This window comes from Bombina bombina, chromosome 7 (genome assembly GCF_027579735.1).
Source record: "Bombina bombina isolate aBomBom1 chromosome 7, aBomBom1.pri, whole genome shotgun sequence".
In the NCBI taxonomy this organism is placed as follows: Eukaryota; Metazoa; Chordata; class Amphibia; order Anura; family Bombinatoridae; genus Bombina; species Bombina bombina.
This window is the reverse complement of record NC_069505.1, coordinates 207,305,199-207,323,340: the sequence shown is the minus strand read 5'-3', so window position 1 is coordinate 207,323,340 and position 18,142 is coordinate 207,305,199.

The following is an 18,142-nucleotide window of genomic DNA, read 5'->3' as shown; positions in this document are numbered from 1 at the left end:
TTATCTTTATTTGTATATATTTTGCTGCGGATAAAGTAATCTCTTATGAAATGATATATATTATAAATGTATAGCTTACATTTGAGATAATATTGCTTTTTTCTTTCACTTATTATCATTTCTTTGTTTTGTCCTTCTTAAGAGTTTGTTAAAATGCTCTATATATGCCTCCTCTTTTTATATTGTCCTTTTAAATATATTATTTAACCTTTTGTATCTCACTTTAGGTGAGTTAATTAACAATTATAGTTTAGTCATTATGATTGGATGATCAGTTTAGGGAGGTGACACACAGGTGTATAAGAGAAATGTTTAGTCATTAGGTTGTAGGGGGTCATTGAAAAAGTACAGTATTTTTTATACGAAACATGTTTGACCATGTTCTACCTTGTCCTGTGATGTGCTGTGTTATATATTGCTGATGTTTAATAAATTCTTCTGCTTTTATTGGATTTGGGAGTCCTGTATTCGTTGTTCGTTGGAGACCAGGTGCCTTTCATTTGTGTTGTCTACGTTCCTTATATATGTAGGAGCCCTTGTCTCTGAAATAAACAAGGCTATCCACAGCCATTATGTTAGCAAATCTGCAGATAATTATCCGATAACTTCTGCTGAGGTTAGTTGGGTAGAGATATGTAACAGGTTTAGCTTTGTGAAGCCTGTGCCATGCCATGTCTTGTTGATACGGACCCCACCCTGTTTTTTAGGTGCTCAGATTGTTACTCTAATTAGAGCATGTCATTATTGACGCTATTTTACGGCTCACAGTCATATTTGGTTTGTGTATTGGATTCTGTTCCTAGGTGCGCTATATAAGAGTTTACTTTAGTGCTGACTTTTACTAGAATCTCTGACCATTATTCTGTTTAGTGACTGTGCGGGATCTATGTGTAGTGACTGTGCGGGATCTATGTGTAGTGACTGTGCTGGATCTATGTGTGGTGTGGCTGATCTCGACCTGACTCTGACCTTGTTTGCAGGACTCTGATTTGGATACCACATTGCCAGCCCGTGCCTGTCCCTGACTACATCTCTAGGAATTGTTGTACTTTTCTGACTATGTTTGTCTTACCTAGTCTTTGCGCTCCTCCTGATATATCTGATTGGTCACATCCTATGTATTTTTCATTGTGCTGGGATAATGTATATGCAGCCACTCCCCAACCTCTGGGCCCCATCCTGGACAGACTTCTACTAGTCTGGCAGTCTACAGTGTGCATTTCCAGTTCTTAGAATAAGAAAACCCACAATTTGCAGAGTTGAAGGGAGCAAAATAAATCACAAAAGCTGCTGCATATTGCAAGGTTGTTTTAATATGCATATTTAAATATATATTATAATCTTAATGTGTTTACTGCTCTCAAAGCTTATATACTTATAGCAAAGTGGCCCCTTAACTGTTTTTGTTGTTGTTGTTGTTTTGTGAAACTCTTGGTGCACATTGTATATTTATGTAACTAACCCCTGATTTATTTTGAATATGCTTGTGACATCCAAGGTAATCCATGAAAGGGAAATTAAACCCAATTTTTTTTGTTTCACGGTTCAGATAGAGTGTACAAATAAACGCCTAGATTTAGAGTTTGGCGTTAGCCGTCAAAAGCAGCGTTAAGGGGTCCTAACGCTGCTTTTTACTGCCCGCTGGTATTTAGAGTCAGGCAGGAAAGGGTCTACTGCTCACTTTCTTTCCGTGACTTGAGGCTACCACAGATCCCCTTACATCAGTTGCGTATCCTATCTTTCTATGGGATTTGCCTAACGCTGGTATTACCAGTCTTGGAAGAAGTGAGCGGTAGAGCCTCTACCGACAAGACTCCTACCGTAAAAAAAAGTCAGTAGTTAAGAGCTTTATGGGCTAACAGGGGAACATAAAGCTCTTAACTACTGTGCTATAAAGTACACTAACACCCATAAACTACCTATGAACCCCTAAACCGAGGCCCCCCCACATCGCCAACCCTATAATAATTTTTTTTAACTCCTAATCTGCTGATCCGGACACCGCCGCAACCTACATTATACCTATGAACCCCTAATCTGCTGCCCCTAACCAGGGCCGCCATCAGGGGGTAACAGGGGTGACTCCTTTCAGGGGCCCAATGGACCAGGGGGGGGGGCATGAGGCAAGAACAACTAAAAAAATATTTATTTATTTTTTACATTTTGGCAGCCACCAGTGGGTACTACAGCAGAGTGCTAATTGAGCATGAGAAATGTTATTACAAGGAGTAAAGTATTAGCATTTGAGAGGTTTTTTGAGTGTGCACTAAACCACTATGCACAGTGTGAGACAGACTTGGCACTTTGTTTGTTCAGTGTGTGCCTGAGTCAGATGGCAGATCACTTTCATTTGCAGAGGAGGTAGGACTTTTTTATTTCTTTGTGCAATTTCGGATTGTAACTTCTGTGTGGTAGTAGTTGTATGGTGTTGCCAGGGGTCCATAAAAACACATTTTTTTTAGCAGCAGTGTATTTATGATTATTTGACAATGCTGTTGAAATTATATATTTAAAGCCATGCAAAAATGTTTCCTCCTCAATACACAAATGGTCGGTGCCCTTTTGGCAGATATGCGTTTTTTTTATTAATAGATATATATATTAATTACATTCCAGTTTATACATCTGCATAAAAAATTATACTCTCAGACTAAGATTGCTCAGTTTTTGAGATGAGACAGGTTAACTTAAAACTGTTCAGTTTACACTACAGCTGACTTAATTTTGAAATACATACCAACAAGCCTAAAACCTGCATTTAACCAGATCTAATGGTATAAGTACCAACCACAGCTTATGCTTCCACCAAGACCATATAGAGTACAGCATTTTCAAAATCCATAAGTACATCTGACAGATGGGAACATTTGTACACTATATTTGAAGTGCTGCTCTTGGTTGGGGAAAATGGGGGGGAAATACCAAACATATGTCAACCTACATATGTCAAGTACTTTTCTTCATCTAGCCATCTACCCAGATCATTAATGTACAATTTTGAATTCACCGAATTATTTTTGTTTGCACATTTACAAATATGATTCTTTAAAAAGTAATCTCTTAATTTCTGCAATTTTTTTATCATGCATATCACACACTGTAGACTTAGGGGATGCAATGTGCAGCAATGTTACCTCCTGTGAGTGTTTCTGTGGGTGTCTGTGTTTATGTCTTTGTGCTTTTGTTTGTGTCTCTATGAGTGTGTATGTATTTTTTTTCTGTGGGTCTCTCTGTGAGGGTGGGTATGTATGTCTTTGTGCATTTTCTGTGGATGTCTGTGAGGGTGTGTGCGTATGTCTTTGTGCTTTTTCTATGGGTGTCTATGTGAGGGTGTGTGTATGTATGTCTTTGTGTATTTTCTCTGGATGCCTCTGTGAGGGTGGGTGTGTTTGTCTCTGTGTTTTCTGTGGATGTCTCTGTGAGGGTTGGTGTGTGTATGTATGTATATCTGTGTTTTCTGTGGATGTCGCTGTGAGGGTGTGTGTTTTCTGTGGGTGTCTCTGTGAGGATGTGTGTATGTCTGTGCATTTTTTGTGGGTGTCTCTGTGAGAGTGTGTGTATGTCTGTGTTTTCTGTGGATGTCTCAGTGAGGGTGTGTGTGTATTTATGTCTTTCTGTGTTTTATGTGGTTGTCTCTCTGTGTGTGTATGTCTTATTGTGTTTTCTGAGGCTGTCTCTGTTGGTGTTTCCTTGGGTGTATGTGCAGGTGTGTGTGTGTGTCCATTGTCTGTTCCTTTTTATAGGATATATTGACCTTACTACTAATTTTTCTCATCTTTCTACTGACTTTGAGACTAATGAGACCTTTCCGGAAGTCACCAATCCACCATTTAACCTTTAAATTATTGTTTAGGCAGTTCAGGGCCCTTCCTTTCAGCCACTGCATGCTGTTGTCATCATTTAGTTGGCATCTTCCTTGACAAAAAGATAATCAGAACTAAACTATATTTTGTTTTGTAAACCTCCTTTTTTGACAAAACTGTAGTCTACCTCATTACTTGTCAGGTCAATGTAAACAAGTGCTGAGTGTCTGTTTGGGGGTCTGTGTCTGAGTGTGTTTCTTTGCGTGTCTGCTAGAGTGTCTATATGTGAATCCTTATGTGTGAGTGTATGTTTCAGTGTATTACTGTGTCTGTGTGTTACTACCTTTACAACATTTCCAAGTTTGACTATTAAGAATAAAGTGCATATACGTTTTAGTCACTTGGTCAAAAATTGTACATGTCAAAGGGGGGCCCTGATCAATGGTTAAGTCAGGGGCCCCAAAATTTCTAGTGGCGGCCCTGCCCCTAACAGCGCTGACACCTACATTATATTTATTAACCCCTAATCTGCCCCCCCAACATCGCCGCCACCTACCTACAATTATTAACCCCTAATCTGCCGACCGGACCTCGCCGCCACTATAATAAATGTATTAACCCCTAAACCACCGCACTCCTGCCTTGCAAACACTATAATAAATTGTATTAACCCCTAATCTGCCCTCCCTAACATCACCACCACCTACCTACAATTATTAACCCCTAATCTGCCCTCCCTAACATCGCCGCCACCTACCTACAATTATTAACCCCTAATCTGCTGACCGGACCTTGCCGAAACTATAATAAATGTATTAACCTCTAAACCTAAGTCTAACCCTAACACCCCCCTAAATTAAATATAATTTAAAATAATCTAAATACATTTACTATAATTAAATAAATTATTCCTATTTAAAACTAAATACTTACCTATAAAATAAACCCTAATATAGCTACAATATAACTAATAGTTACATTGTAGCTATTTTAGGATTTATATTTATTTTACAGGCAACTTTGTATTTATTTTAACTATGTACAATAGCTATTAAATAGTTAATAACTATTTAATAGCTACCTAGTTAAAATAAGTACCTGTAAAATAAATCCTAACCTAAGTTACAAATACACCTAACACTACACTATCAATAAATTAATTAAATAAATTGCCTACAAATTAGCTAAACTAAAATACAATTCAATAAACTAATCTATAATACAAAAAAAAAACTAAATTACAGAAAATAAAAAAAAATTATAAGAAGTTTAAACTAATTACACCTAATCTAAGCCCCCTAATAAAATAAAAAAGCCCCCCAACATAATAAAATGCCCTACCCTATTCTAAATTACAAAGTAATCAGCTCTTTTACCAGCCCTTAAAAGGGCTTTTTGCGGGACATTGCCCCAAAGTAATCAGCTCTTTTACCTGTAAATTAAAATACAACCCCTCCAACATTAAAACCAGCTCAGCTCAGCCCCATTGTTTCCTATGGGGATATCGTGCACAAGCACGTTTTTCCAGCTTACCGCTACCGTAGGCAACGCTGGTATTGAGAGTTGAAGTGGAGCTAAATTATGCTCAACGCTCACTTTTCTGAGGCTAACGCAGCCATTCAGAAAACTCTAAATACCAGCGTTGTCTTAAGGGTGCGCTGGAAAAAAAAGCAGCGTTAGCACCGCGGGTCTTTACCGACAAAACTCTAAATCTAGGCGAAAGAAAATTAAAAAAACTTTCCATTTCACTTCTATCATGCATTACTAGTGTCTGGAACACTATATGGCAGCAGGTTTTGTAAGAATACATTTAACAATGTTATACATTGTGCAAGCGCTGCTGCCATCTAGTGCTCAAAAGTGTATATAACCTTGTTATGCTCTGAATCATAAAAGAATGTTAGGTTTCATGTCCCTTTAATATTAAAAGAAACAAAATGTGAACTAAGAATATATAAGCAACAATGAATAATATGTATATCACTAAAAACCTTTCAAGATCAAGGAAAGCAGTATAAGATTTTTAAAGGAACATTTAAAGGGATAGTCTAGTCAAAATTAAACTTTCATGATTCAGATAGAGCGTGTCATTTTAAGCAGCTTTCTTATTTAATCCTTTTATCAATTTTTCTTCGTTCTCTTGGTATCTTTATTTTAAAAAGCTGTAAAGTAAGCTTAGGAGCCGGCCCATTTTTGGTTCAGAACCTGGGTAGCACTTGCTGATTGGATTGCTACATTTAGGCACCAATCAGCAAGCGCTACTCAGGTGTAGTGATGTCGCGAACCTAAAATTTTGCGTTTGCAAATGGCGAACGCGAACTTCCGCAAAAGTTTGCGAACCGGGTGAACCGCCATAGACTTCAATAGGCAGGCGAATTTTAAAACCCACAGGGACTCTTTCTGGCCACAAAAGTGATGGAAAAATTGTTTCAAGGGGACTAACATCTGGACTGTGGTATGCCGGAGAGGGATCCATGGCAAACTCCCATGGAAAATTGCATAGTTGATGCAGAGTCTGTTTTTTTAAATGTATGTACACTACTGTTTTAGTAGATATGACTTGCACTGGTGTGACACTGTGCCCTGGCAGGACCTGGAGCGCACACGTGTGAGGGAAACTGACTGCTATTATTTCACAATAAAAAAGGTTTTTGTTTTTTTAAATGTATGTACACTACTGTTTTAGAAGATATGACTTGCACTGGTGTGACACTGTGCCCTGGCAGGACCTGGAATGCACACGTGTGAGGGAAACTGACTGCTATTATTTCACAGTAAAAAAAGGTTGTTGTTTTTTAAAATGTATGTACACTACTGTTTTAGAAGATATGACTTGCACTGGTGTGACACTGTGGCCTGGCAGGACCTGGAGCGCACACGTGTGAGGGAAACTGACTATTATTATTTCACAATAAAAAATGGGGGGGGTTTAAATGTATGTACACTACTGTTTTAGTAGATATGACTTGCACTGGTGTGACACTGTGCCCTGGCAGGACCTGGAGCGCACACGTGTGAGGGAAACTGACTGCTATTATTTCACAATAAAAAAGGGGGGGGGGGGTTTAAATGTATGTACACTACTGTTTTAGCAGATATGACTTGCACTGGTGTGACACTGTGCCCTGGCAGGACCTGGAATGCACACGTGTGAAGGAAACTGACTGCTATTATTTCACAGTAAAAAAAGGTTTTGTTTTGTTTTTTAAATGTACACTACTGTTTTAGCAGATATGACTTGCACTGGTGTCACACTATGCCCTGGCAGGACCTGAAACGCACACGTGTGAAGGAAACTGACTGCTATTATTTCAAATGAAAAAAAAGGTTGTTGTTTTTTTAAGTGTACACTACTGTTTTAGCAGATATGACTTGCACTGGTGTGACACTGTGCCCTGGCAGGACCTCAAACGCACACGTGTGAAGGAAAATTACTGCTATTATTTCAAATTAAAAAAAGTTTTTTGTTTTTTTTAAATGTACACTACTGTTACACCTGATATGAGTGGTGGCACTGGGCAAGTGGGCACAGTATACGCTGTGTGCCTGAGCTGGCAGGCAGGCTGCAATTAGATTACACAGGGGAAAAAAAAAAAAAAAAAAGCACACTGATGTTCTAGCCCTAAAAAGGGCTTTTTGGGGTGCTGTCCTTACAGCAGAGATCAGATGAGTCCTTCAGGACTGTAGTGGACACTGAATACACTAGCCTAGCTATCGATTTCCCTATTAAATCAGCAGTAACTACACTGTCCCTCCTCTCACTAAGAATGCAGGCTCCGAATGAATCTAAAATGGATGCTGTCCAGGAGGTGGGAGGGTCTGGGAGGGAGGGTCTGCTGCTAATTGGCTGGAATGTGTCTTGTGACTGTGAGCTACAGGGTCAAAGTTTACTCAATGATGACGAATAGGGGGCGGATCGTGTCATGAGATGCAGGACATATGCAGGACACAGCAATGATGGTACAACTCTATTTTATTGCAGAGCATAACAATACACATCTAGTCAGGTTGATTGTACTAAACTAACTGCGACACAGACACCGGACCTAAGCCCCGCCCACATACTAGTGACATCACATCCTGCTCTCATCACATCTTCCCCTTTTTCAAAGGCAAAGCATACATTTGCATATAATAAATAACAAGGTACACCAACAGGGTATACAACAACATTTTTGTTTTTGAACATTATAAAAACAGATAGATTAGAAAACATGAACAAATAAATTACATCCTGACTTGGACATCGGGGTAGACTACCCTAGTCCACAGTGACCATGGGATTATTCTGCCCATACTTCCGGTCACTGTTCTAGCTAAAGTCAGTCCCTGTATTGGGCCGGAAGTTTCACCACTCTTCCGCTTGATGTAACTTTGCATGAACTGTCCTCTGATACAGAAGATGGTGAACAAGAGTCTGCTGGAGGCAAAGACATATCCCCGCTGTGATCTTGCTGAGGGGAAGGCACCTCTCTTAGAACAGGGGATCCCACCGGCGGTGGTACTGAGGTATCCGGTTCCAGACTCTCAGGTACAGACTGAAGATGTCTTCGGTTACGGCGTGTAACCGTTCCTCCCTCTGTAAGGACTGTGTAAGACCTTGGTTCTGGAGAGCGGCCCACCACCGTAGCAGGCGTCTTCCATTTCTTCTCATCATCCAGTTTAATTCTGACACTTTGGCCCGCTTTCAGTTCCTGTAAAGGCCTGACAGAATGTCTCCTGTCGTAGAAGAAACGATAACCCTTTTTGGCCTCTTCATCCCTCCTAAGGACTTCGTCCCGAGGAACAGGGCCAGGCGGCTTGAAGACACCCACTGAGGGTAAAGTGGTGCGAATCTGGCGTCCTAGCATCAGCTGTGCCGGGCTAAACCCGGTGGCTTGAATGGGCATCGCCCTGTATGACAAGAGGGCTAGGTACGGCTCAGATTGCTTTAGAATGAATTTTGTAGTTTGAACTGCCCTTTCAGCCATTCCGTTGGCCTGCGGATAATGTGGACTTGACGTGGAATGTACAAAATCATATTCCCTGCTGAAAGCACTGAACTCTGTAGAAGCGAACTGCATACCATTATCACTCACCAGCTCCATTGGAATGCCCCAGCGGGCGAACAAGCTCTTCAGGCGAATGATAACGGCCTGACTTGTGATATCATTCAGGGGTGCAATTTCCAAATACCTGGAATAGTAGTCGATCACAACAAGAAACTTTTTCCCGTGCAGTTCACACAAATCAGCAGCTATTTTCTGCCACGGCCCCGCAGGCAGCGGAGTAGACATCAAGGGCTCCCTTCTCTGAGTAGGCCGGCGTTCCCGGCAAAAGGCATATTTAGACACGTGATTTGCAATGTCGGAGCTGATCCCAGGCCACCACACAGCTGTAGCTGCCCTTTCTCTGCACTTTGTAATGCCTGAGTGGCCATCGTGAATCCTGTTTAACATCTCTTTCCTCATGCTGACAGGAATTACAATGCGGTCTTGGAACAGCACCAACCCCTCCAGCTCCGTGAGCTGCGACCTCTCTGGCTGGTAAGCATTTAAAGACATCCAGGCTGCCCGGCTCTCGGGCCAGCCTTCTTTTATGTACCTTATAACTTCTTGCAGATCTGTGTCCAAATATGTCTCTTTCTTTATCTCTTCCAGTTTCCTTGAAGAAATGGACTTAGAGGCCAGAACTGAATCTACATACACTTTCACATCCGATTCTGTGGAGGATTCTTCAGCAGCAGCCAGCGGGAGCCTGGATAGTGTATCTGCCACAACCAGTTGTTTCCCCGGCACATGCACTGCCTGAACATTGAACCTGAGCAGTCTCATTAAAAGTCTCTGGCATCTCAAGGGTGTTTTGTCAATGTCATAAGAATTGATTAGGGGGACTAGCGGTTTGTGGTCAGTTTCCAGACTAAATTTCTCCAAACCCACTAGATAACGCTGAAAGCGCTCACAGGCCCAAACTGCAGCCAGGCACTCTCAATTTGAGCGTATTTTGACTCCGCAGCCGTCAGTGTGCGGGAACAGTAGGCGATGGGCTGTAGTTTGTTGTCATTCAGCTGCAGGAGTGCAGCCCCCAACCCATAACTGCTTGCATCAACACTAACTACAGTCTTTTTTGAAGGGTCGTAGAACCCCAGCACTGGGGCAGACTCCAGTAGGGACTTGGCATGCTGAAAAGCTTTTTCTTGTGAAGGTCCCCAGACCCAGGCAACATCTTTCTTAAGCAGCTCTGTGACAGGGTGTAAAACTGTTGATAAATCTGGAAGAAACTTGCCCACGTAGTTTACAAGGCCCAATATCTGTCTCAGCTCATGCACATCCGAAGGGCTTTTCATCTGTTCAATAGCACGAATTTTCTCGGGGTCTGGCTTGATGCCATCCCCGTTGATGATATGCCCAAAGTAGCATAATTCAGTTTTCCTAAAATGACATTTTTCTTTATTCAGCTTCAGCCCAGACTCTTTGATAGCCTGTAGCACACAACTTAAACGCTGATCGTGCTCCTCCACTGTAGACCCATACACTAGAATGTCGTCCATGACGACCGCTGTGCCCACGTGGTCACTCAGGAGAGAACTCATTTCCCTTTGAAAGATTTCAGGAGCGGAGGATATCCCAAAGGGGAGTCTGCAGAAGCAGAACCGACCTACCGGTGTGATAAAGGTAGTCAGTTTGCGGCACTTTGGATCCAGGGGGATCTGCCAAAAGCCGCTAGAAGCATCCAATGTGGAAAAGAACTTCGCCCCAGCCAACTTTGGAGCTATATCTTCTAATGTCGGCAGCACAAATCTCTCTCTCTTTACTGCTTCATTCAACCTTTTCAGGTCCACACAGATGCACACCTTTCCGTTTTTCTTTGCAACTGGAACAATGGGGGGCACACCAATCAGTCGCTTCGACAACCTCTTCAATAACCCCCATAGACTTCATGCGCATAAGCTCTTTCTCCACTTGAGGCATGAGCGGGAACGGGATTCTACGAGGGGTAGAAATACTGTATGGGACTGCGTCACTTTTAAGTGCTATACGGACAGGTTTGCAGTTCAGTAGGCCCAACTCGCCAAACATATCTTCGGAAATCTCATTCACTCTGGCCACGAGGCCCAAGTCACAGGCTGCTTTTCTGCTCAATAAACTGTTAACACACTGACCTCGGATCACATGCACCCACATGGTAAACTTCCTTTGCTTGTACTCACAGCTGGCAAGAAATTTCCCCACACAATCAATGTGGCCACCAGGACTATGGACATTTGTAGTAACCTTCGCCAGCTGGGGCTGTCAAGGCAGTTTCATAAATTCAGCAAAAGACATTACAGTGATATCTGCTCCTGTGTCAATCTTAAAATCAACTTTGGCTCCCATTACAGTAAAAGTAACTTTCCAATCTTCCTCTGAGCTTGTCCGTTCCACAACAGACCACACAAAAGACACTTCCTGACCCTCCTGGTCACTGTCCACCTGCATCTCCTTAATGTATTCAGTTTTACACACCACTTCAAAATGGCCTATTCTGTTGCATTTTCTGCATCTTCTATCTCTGGCCGGGCATATAGCACTCTGATCATGAGCCCGGTAGCACCGTGTGCATCGGCCATGTTGCGCCCATCCACTTCTAGGCCTTTCCAGTACTTTAGATCTACCACTCACACTGTGCCTTTCACTAGCAGTTTTTCTAGACTGTTGCACTTCATCCACAATACTCTCAGACCTCAGATCAGCACTTTGCTTTTTCACCAGTTCACTCTGGCGGGCCATCCTAATAGCCCCGTCTAACGTTAAATCAGGCTCTAACTGCAGCTTCAGGGAGACTTCAGCATCTGCAATTCCAATAACTATTCTGTCTCTGATTTGCTCTTCTTTAGCAACACCAAACTCACAGAATTCAGCTAATTCATACAGGCTGCGCACAAATGACTCCACAGATTCTCCCACACGCTGATTACATTTGTGAAAACAAGCTCTCTCATGAATCACATTTCTTTTGGGCACAAAGTGGGCACTGAGTTTATCCATAACTATATCAAAGTTAAATTCTTCCCCTTCTTGGAAAATAAAAGCATTGAACACTGGCTCCACATCTTTCCCCATAGAGTATAAAAGAGAATTAACTTGTACTTCACCACTCTCCTTGTTCAGTTTGGAAGCAATCCTGAAGCGCTGAAACCGCTGACGCCATGTGGGCCAAGCTGCAGGCTGAGAGAAGTCAAAAGGCTCAGGTGGGGTAAACTTTGAAATTGCAATCGATCAGGAACAGAAGCGCAGTCCAGAACTTCTGACACCATGTCATGAGATGCAGGACATATGCAGGACACAGCAATGATGGTACAACTCTATTTTATTGCAGAGCATAACAATACACATCTAGTCAGGTTGATTGTACTAAACTAACTGCGACACAGACACCGGACCTAAGCCCCGCCCACATACTAGTGACATCACATCCTGCTCTCATCACAGATCGAACATCGCATATGTTCGCCGTCCGCTGCGAACGCGAACATGCTATGTTCGCTGCAAACTATTCGCGGCAGAACTGTTCGCGACATCACTACTCAGGTGCTGAACCAAAAATGGGATGGCTTCTAAGCTTACATTTTAGCTTTTTAAAATAACGATACCAAGAGAACGAAGAAAAATTAATAATAGGAATAAATTAGAAAGTTGCTTAAAATTGTATTAAATGAAAGTTTAATTTTGAATAGACTATTCCTTTAAGGGTTGTGTCACTTCAAGTGCCCCAACATTATTATTGAGAATTATTGTTTGAGATCAGTGTCATTTTGTTATAAAATAATTATATTTTTAAACTGACATGGTAATCCAACACGCTGCCAAAACATCTACTTGGCAAGTTTAATTATGTTGCTATGATGTTAAAGATGGGAAAATACTGTAGTATATAAAAGACTGATTCAATCATTTTTTTGCCAGCATTCCTTGTTAATTAATCTTAACAAAGGTCAATTCAATTAATCGTCATATAAGATCAAAAAACAAACACTCATTTTCATCCCTATTTCAACATATTAATTATAGTCAGATGAAGCTGAAATTTTTCTTCTAGACAAAATGAAGCATAGAATCAAGCGACAGGATGTGAAAAATGACTGTTTGTATTCGCCCACTTTTTTAAAACACTGCAATTTTATTTTATTTTTTTAAATTGTGGGAATAGATGTCTGTAGCTGAAAAAAAGTCAACCTCTTGTGAAAATGAATGTGTGATTGCTCAATATAACATTTGAGTGTGCTTAGTACTAAGGGAGACATTCTCTAAAACTCTCCAGTTTGGAGTGAAATTATCGTGCACATTTCACAGGAGAAAACGTGCTAAACTCTCTAAGAAAAGGGTGGAATCTAAAAGTCCCAGAGGGATCTGAGCTGCCTCCCTTAGGAAGTATAGCAGCGTCTGTTTCCAGACTTATCTATCCCTCTCAGCAGAAACAATTGAAGCAGTATCACTCAGATTTAGGAGTATAAAGTCAATCGCCTAGATTTAGAGTTTTGCGGCCAAAGGGGTGCGTTAGCTACGCATGCTTTTTTCTGGCCGCACCTTTTAAATACCGCTGGTATTTAGAGTTCACAGAATGGCTGGGTTTTCAGTGCGTTAGGCTCCAAAAAGGGAGCGTAGAGCATAATTTAACGCCACTCCAACTCTAGATACCAGCGGTGCTTACGGACGCGGCCAGCTTCAAAAACGTGCTCGTGCACGATATCCCTATAGAAAACAATGGGGCAGTTTGAGCTGAAAAAAAACCTAACACCTGCAAAAAAGCAGCGTTCAGCTCTTAACGCAGCCCCATTGTTTTCTATGGGGAAACACTTCCTAAGTCTGCACCTAACACTCTAACATGTACCCCGAGTCTAAACACCCCTAACCTTACACTTATTAATCCCTAATCTGCCGCCCCCGCTATCGCTGACACCTGCATTACACTTTTAACCCCTAATCTGCCACTCCGTAAACCGCCGCTACCTACATTATAGTTATGTACCCCTAATCTGCTGCCCCTAACACCGCCGACCCCTATATTATATTTATTAACCCCTAATCTGCCCCCCACAACGTCGCCGCCAGCTACCTACAATAATTAACCCCTAATCTGCCGATCGGAGCTCACCGCTACTATAATAAATGTATTAACCCCTAAAGCTAAGTCTAACCCTAACACTAACACCCCCCTAAGTTCAATATAATATTTATCTAACTAAATAAATTAACTCTTATTAAATAAATTATTCCTATTTAAATCTAAATACTTACCTGTAAAATAAACCCTAATATAGCTACAATATAAATTATAATTACATTGTAGCTATTTTAGGATTAATATTTATTTTACAGGCAACTTTGTATTTATTTTAACCAGGTACAATAGCTATTAAATAGTTAATAACTATTTAATAGCTACCTAGTTATAATAATTACAAAATTACCTGTAAAATAAATCCTAACCTAAGTTACAATTAAACCTAACACTACACTATCAATAAATAAATTAAATAAACTATCTACAATTATCTACAATTAAACCTAACACTACACTATCAATAAATAAATTAAATACAATTCCTACAAATAAATACAATTAAATAAACTAAAGTACAAAAAATAAAAAAGAACTAAGTTACAAAAAATAAAAAAATATTTACAAACATTAGAAAAATATTACAACAATTTTAAACTAATTAAACCTACTCTAAGCCCCCTAATAAAATAACAAAGACCCCCAAAATAAAAAAAATGCCCTACCATATTCTAAATTACAAAAGTTCAAAGCTCTTTTACCTTACCAGCCCTTAAAAGGGTCCTTTGCGGGGCATGCCCCAAAGAATTCAGCTCTTTTGCCTGTAAAAAAAAACATACAATACCCCCCCCCCCCAACATTACAACCCACCACCCACATACCCCTAATCTAACCCAAACCCCCCTTAAATAAACCTAACACTAAGCCCCTGAAGATCTTCCTACCTTGTCTTCACCATGCCAGGTATCACCGATCATTCCAGGCTCCGAAATCCGGACCGGCAACCATCTTCTTCCAAGCGGCATCTTCTATCTTCATCCGATGAGGACCAGCTCCATCTTGAAGACCTCCACCGCGGACCCATCTTCTTCTTCCGACGACTTCCCGACGAATGACGGTTCCTTTAAGGGATGTCATCCAAGATGGCGTTCCTCGAATTCCGATTGGCTGATAGGATTCTATCAGCCAATCGGAATTAAGGTAGGAAAATTCAATCAGCCAATCGGATTCAATCAGCCAATCAGATTGAGCTCGCATTCTATTGGCTGTTCCGATCAGCCAATAGAATGCGAGCTCAATCTGATTGGCTGATCGGATCAGTCAATCGGATTGAACTTGATTCTGATTTGCTGATTCCATCAGCCAATCAGAATTTTCCTACCTTAATTCCGATTGGCTGATAGAATCCTATCAGCCAATCGGAATTTGAGGGACGCCATCTTGGATGACGTCCCTTAAAGGAACCGTCATTCGTCGGGAAGTCGTCGGAAGAAGAAGATGGGTCCGCGGTGGAGATCTTCAAGATGGAGCCGGTCCTCATCGGATGAAGATAGAAGATGCCGCTTGGAATCTACTCGGATGATGGATGTCTAGGCCCCGCTTGGGCTTGGATGAAGATTTCGGAGCCTGGAACGATCGGTGATACCTGGCATGGTGAAGACAAGGTAGGAAGATCTTCAGGGGCTTAGTGTTAGGTTTATTTAAGGGGGGTTTGGGTTAGATTAGGGGTATGTGGGTGGTGGGTTGTAATGTTGGGGGGGGGGTATTGTATGTTTTTTTTTACAGGCAAAAGAGCTGAATTCTTTGGGGCATGCCCCGCAAATGGCCCTTTTCAGGGCTGGTAAGGTAAAAGAGCTTTGAACTTTTTAATTTAGAATTGGGTAGGGCATTTTTTTATTTTGGGGGTCTTTGTTATTTTATTAGGGGGCTTAGAGTAGGTGTAATTAGTTTAAAATTGTTGTAATATTTTTCTAATGTTTGTAAATATTTTTTTATTTTTTGTAACTTAGTTCTTTTTTATTTTTTGTACTTTAGTTAGTTTATTTAATTGTATTTATTTGTAGGAATTGTATTTAATTTATTTATTGATAGTGTAGTGTTAGGTTTAATTGTAGATAATTGTAGGTAGTTTATTTAATTTATTTATTGATAGTGTAGTGTTAGGTTTAATTGTAACTTAGGTTAGGATTTATTTTACAGGTAATTTTGTAATTATTATAACTAGGTAGCTATTAAATAGTTATTAACTATTTAATAGCTATTGTACCTGGTTAAAATAAATACAAGTTGCCTGTAAAATAAATATTAACCCTAAAATAGCTACAATATAATTATAATTTATATTGTAGCTATATTAGGGTTTATTTTACAGGTAAGTATTTAGCTTTAAATAGGAATAATTTATTTAATAAGAGTTAATTTAGGGTTAGGGTCAGAATTAGCTTTAGGGGTTAAAAAATTTATTAGAGTAGCGGTGAGCTCCGATCGGCAGATTAGGGGTTAATACTTGAAGTTAGGTGTTGGCGATGTTAGGGAGGGCAGATTAGGGGTTAATAATATTTATTATAGGGTTATTGAGGCGGGAGTGAGGCGGATTAGGGGTTAATAACTTTATTATAGTAGCGGTGCGGTCCGCTCGGCAGATTAGGGGTTAATAAGTGTAGGTAGGTGGAGGCGACGGTGAGGGGGGCAGATTAGGGGTTAATAAATATAATATAGGGGTCGGCGGTGTTAGGGGCAGCAGATTAGGGGTACATAAGGATAACGTAGGTGGCGGCGCTTTGCGGTCGGCAGATTAGGGGTTAATTATTGTAGGTAGCTGGCGGCGACGTTGTGGGGGGCAGATTAGAGGTTAATAAATATAATGTAGGGGTCGGCGGTGTTAGGGGCAGCAGATTAGGGGTACATAAGGATAACGTAGGTGGCGGCGCTTTGCGGTCGGCAGATTAGGGGTTAATTATTGTAGGTAGCTGGCGGCGACGTTGTGGGGGGCAGATTAGGGGTTAATAAATATAATATAGGGGTCGGCGGTGTTAGGGGCAGCAGATTAGGGGTACATAAGTATAACGTAGGTGGCGGTCGGCAGATTAGGGGTTAAAAAAATTGAATCGAGTGGCGGCGATGTGGGGGGACCTCGGTTTAGGGGTACATAGGTAGTTTATGGGTGTTAGTGTACTGTAGAGCACAGTAGTTAAGAGCTTTATGAACCGGCGTTAGCCCAAAAAGCTCTTAACTACTGACTTTTTTCTGCGGCTGGAGTTTGGTCGTTAGATTTCTAACGCTCACTTCAGCCACGACTCTAAATACCGGCGTTAGAAAGATCCCATTGAAAAGATAGGATACGCAAATGGCGTAGGGGGATCTGCGGTATGGAAAAGTCGCGTCTGGAAAGTAAGCGTTAGACCCTTTCCTGACTGACTCCAAATACCAGCGGGCGGTAAAAACCAGCGTTAGGAGCCTCTAACGCTGGTTTTCACGGCTACCGCCCAACTCTAAATCTAGGCGAATGTGTTTCACCAATTAGGGCTTTATCAAGATACTCCTAATATGTGCTTTAGGTCTTTTTAAACCTCTTCTCTGTCCAAAATTGGTCATATTCCTCCTGCAATCCAATTTGTGGGAATTCTCCTGTGTAATCCTATTTGGCATCTCTTATTTATTCCTGGTGTTTCTTTCACTCAATTGGTTCTATTCTTATTCATTTTCAAAGGTGGATGTTTTTTTAAGATGGTATTTTAAATTCACATAAAAATATTTATCAATGGCACTGAAGTGCCAATACATATATTCCCTTTACTATGAAAAGGGCATTATATCACATTCTGCATTTAAACCATTTGGATATAAGGTTGGTAATTTATATATTAGTTCTGCCTCTTTCTTCTACAACTTTTGTTCAAAGTTCCAGCCTCTCCAATGAATTTGCATACACTTCAGAACTTGAAGTCACTTAATCTATTGTTATGTATTTCGCTTTATATAGTTGTGTGTCTTGATATTCTTTATCTATGCTCCATAGATTTTCCCTAATTCAGTTTCTGAGGGTTCTTGATGTTTCCCCTAAGTAATGTTTTTCTTGCAGGAGCACTCAATTAGATATACTACCCCCCTATCCTGACATCTAATGGTCTATTTTATTTTACATTCTTCACTGGTTTGTTGGGATCTGTAGGTCTTCTTTTTACAGCTGTATTTGAAAGATCTGCATCTAAAACAAGGGTATAAGCCATTGAGCTCTTTACCCAAAAAATCCATTGTCTACCCCCCTAGATTTACTTTTAAACTCACTTGGTGCCAGGATGGATTTTAGATTTCTAGCC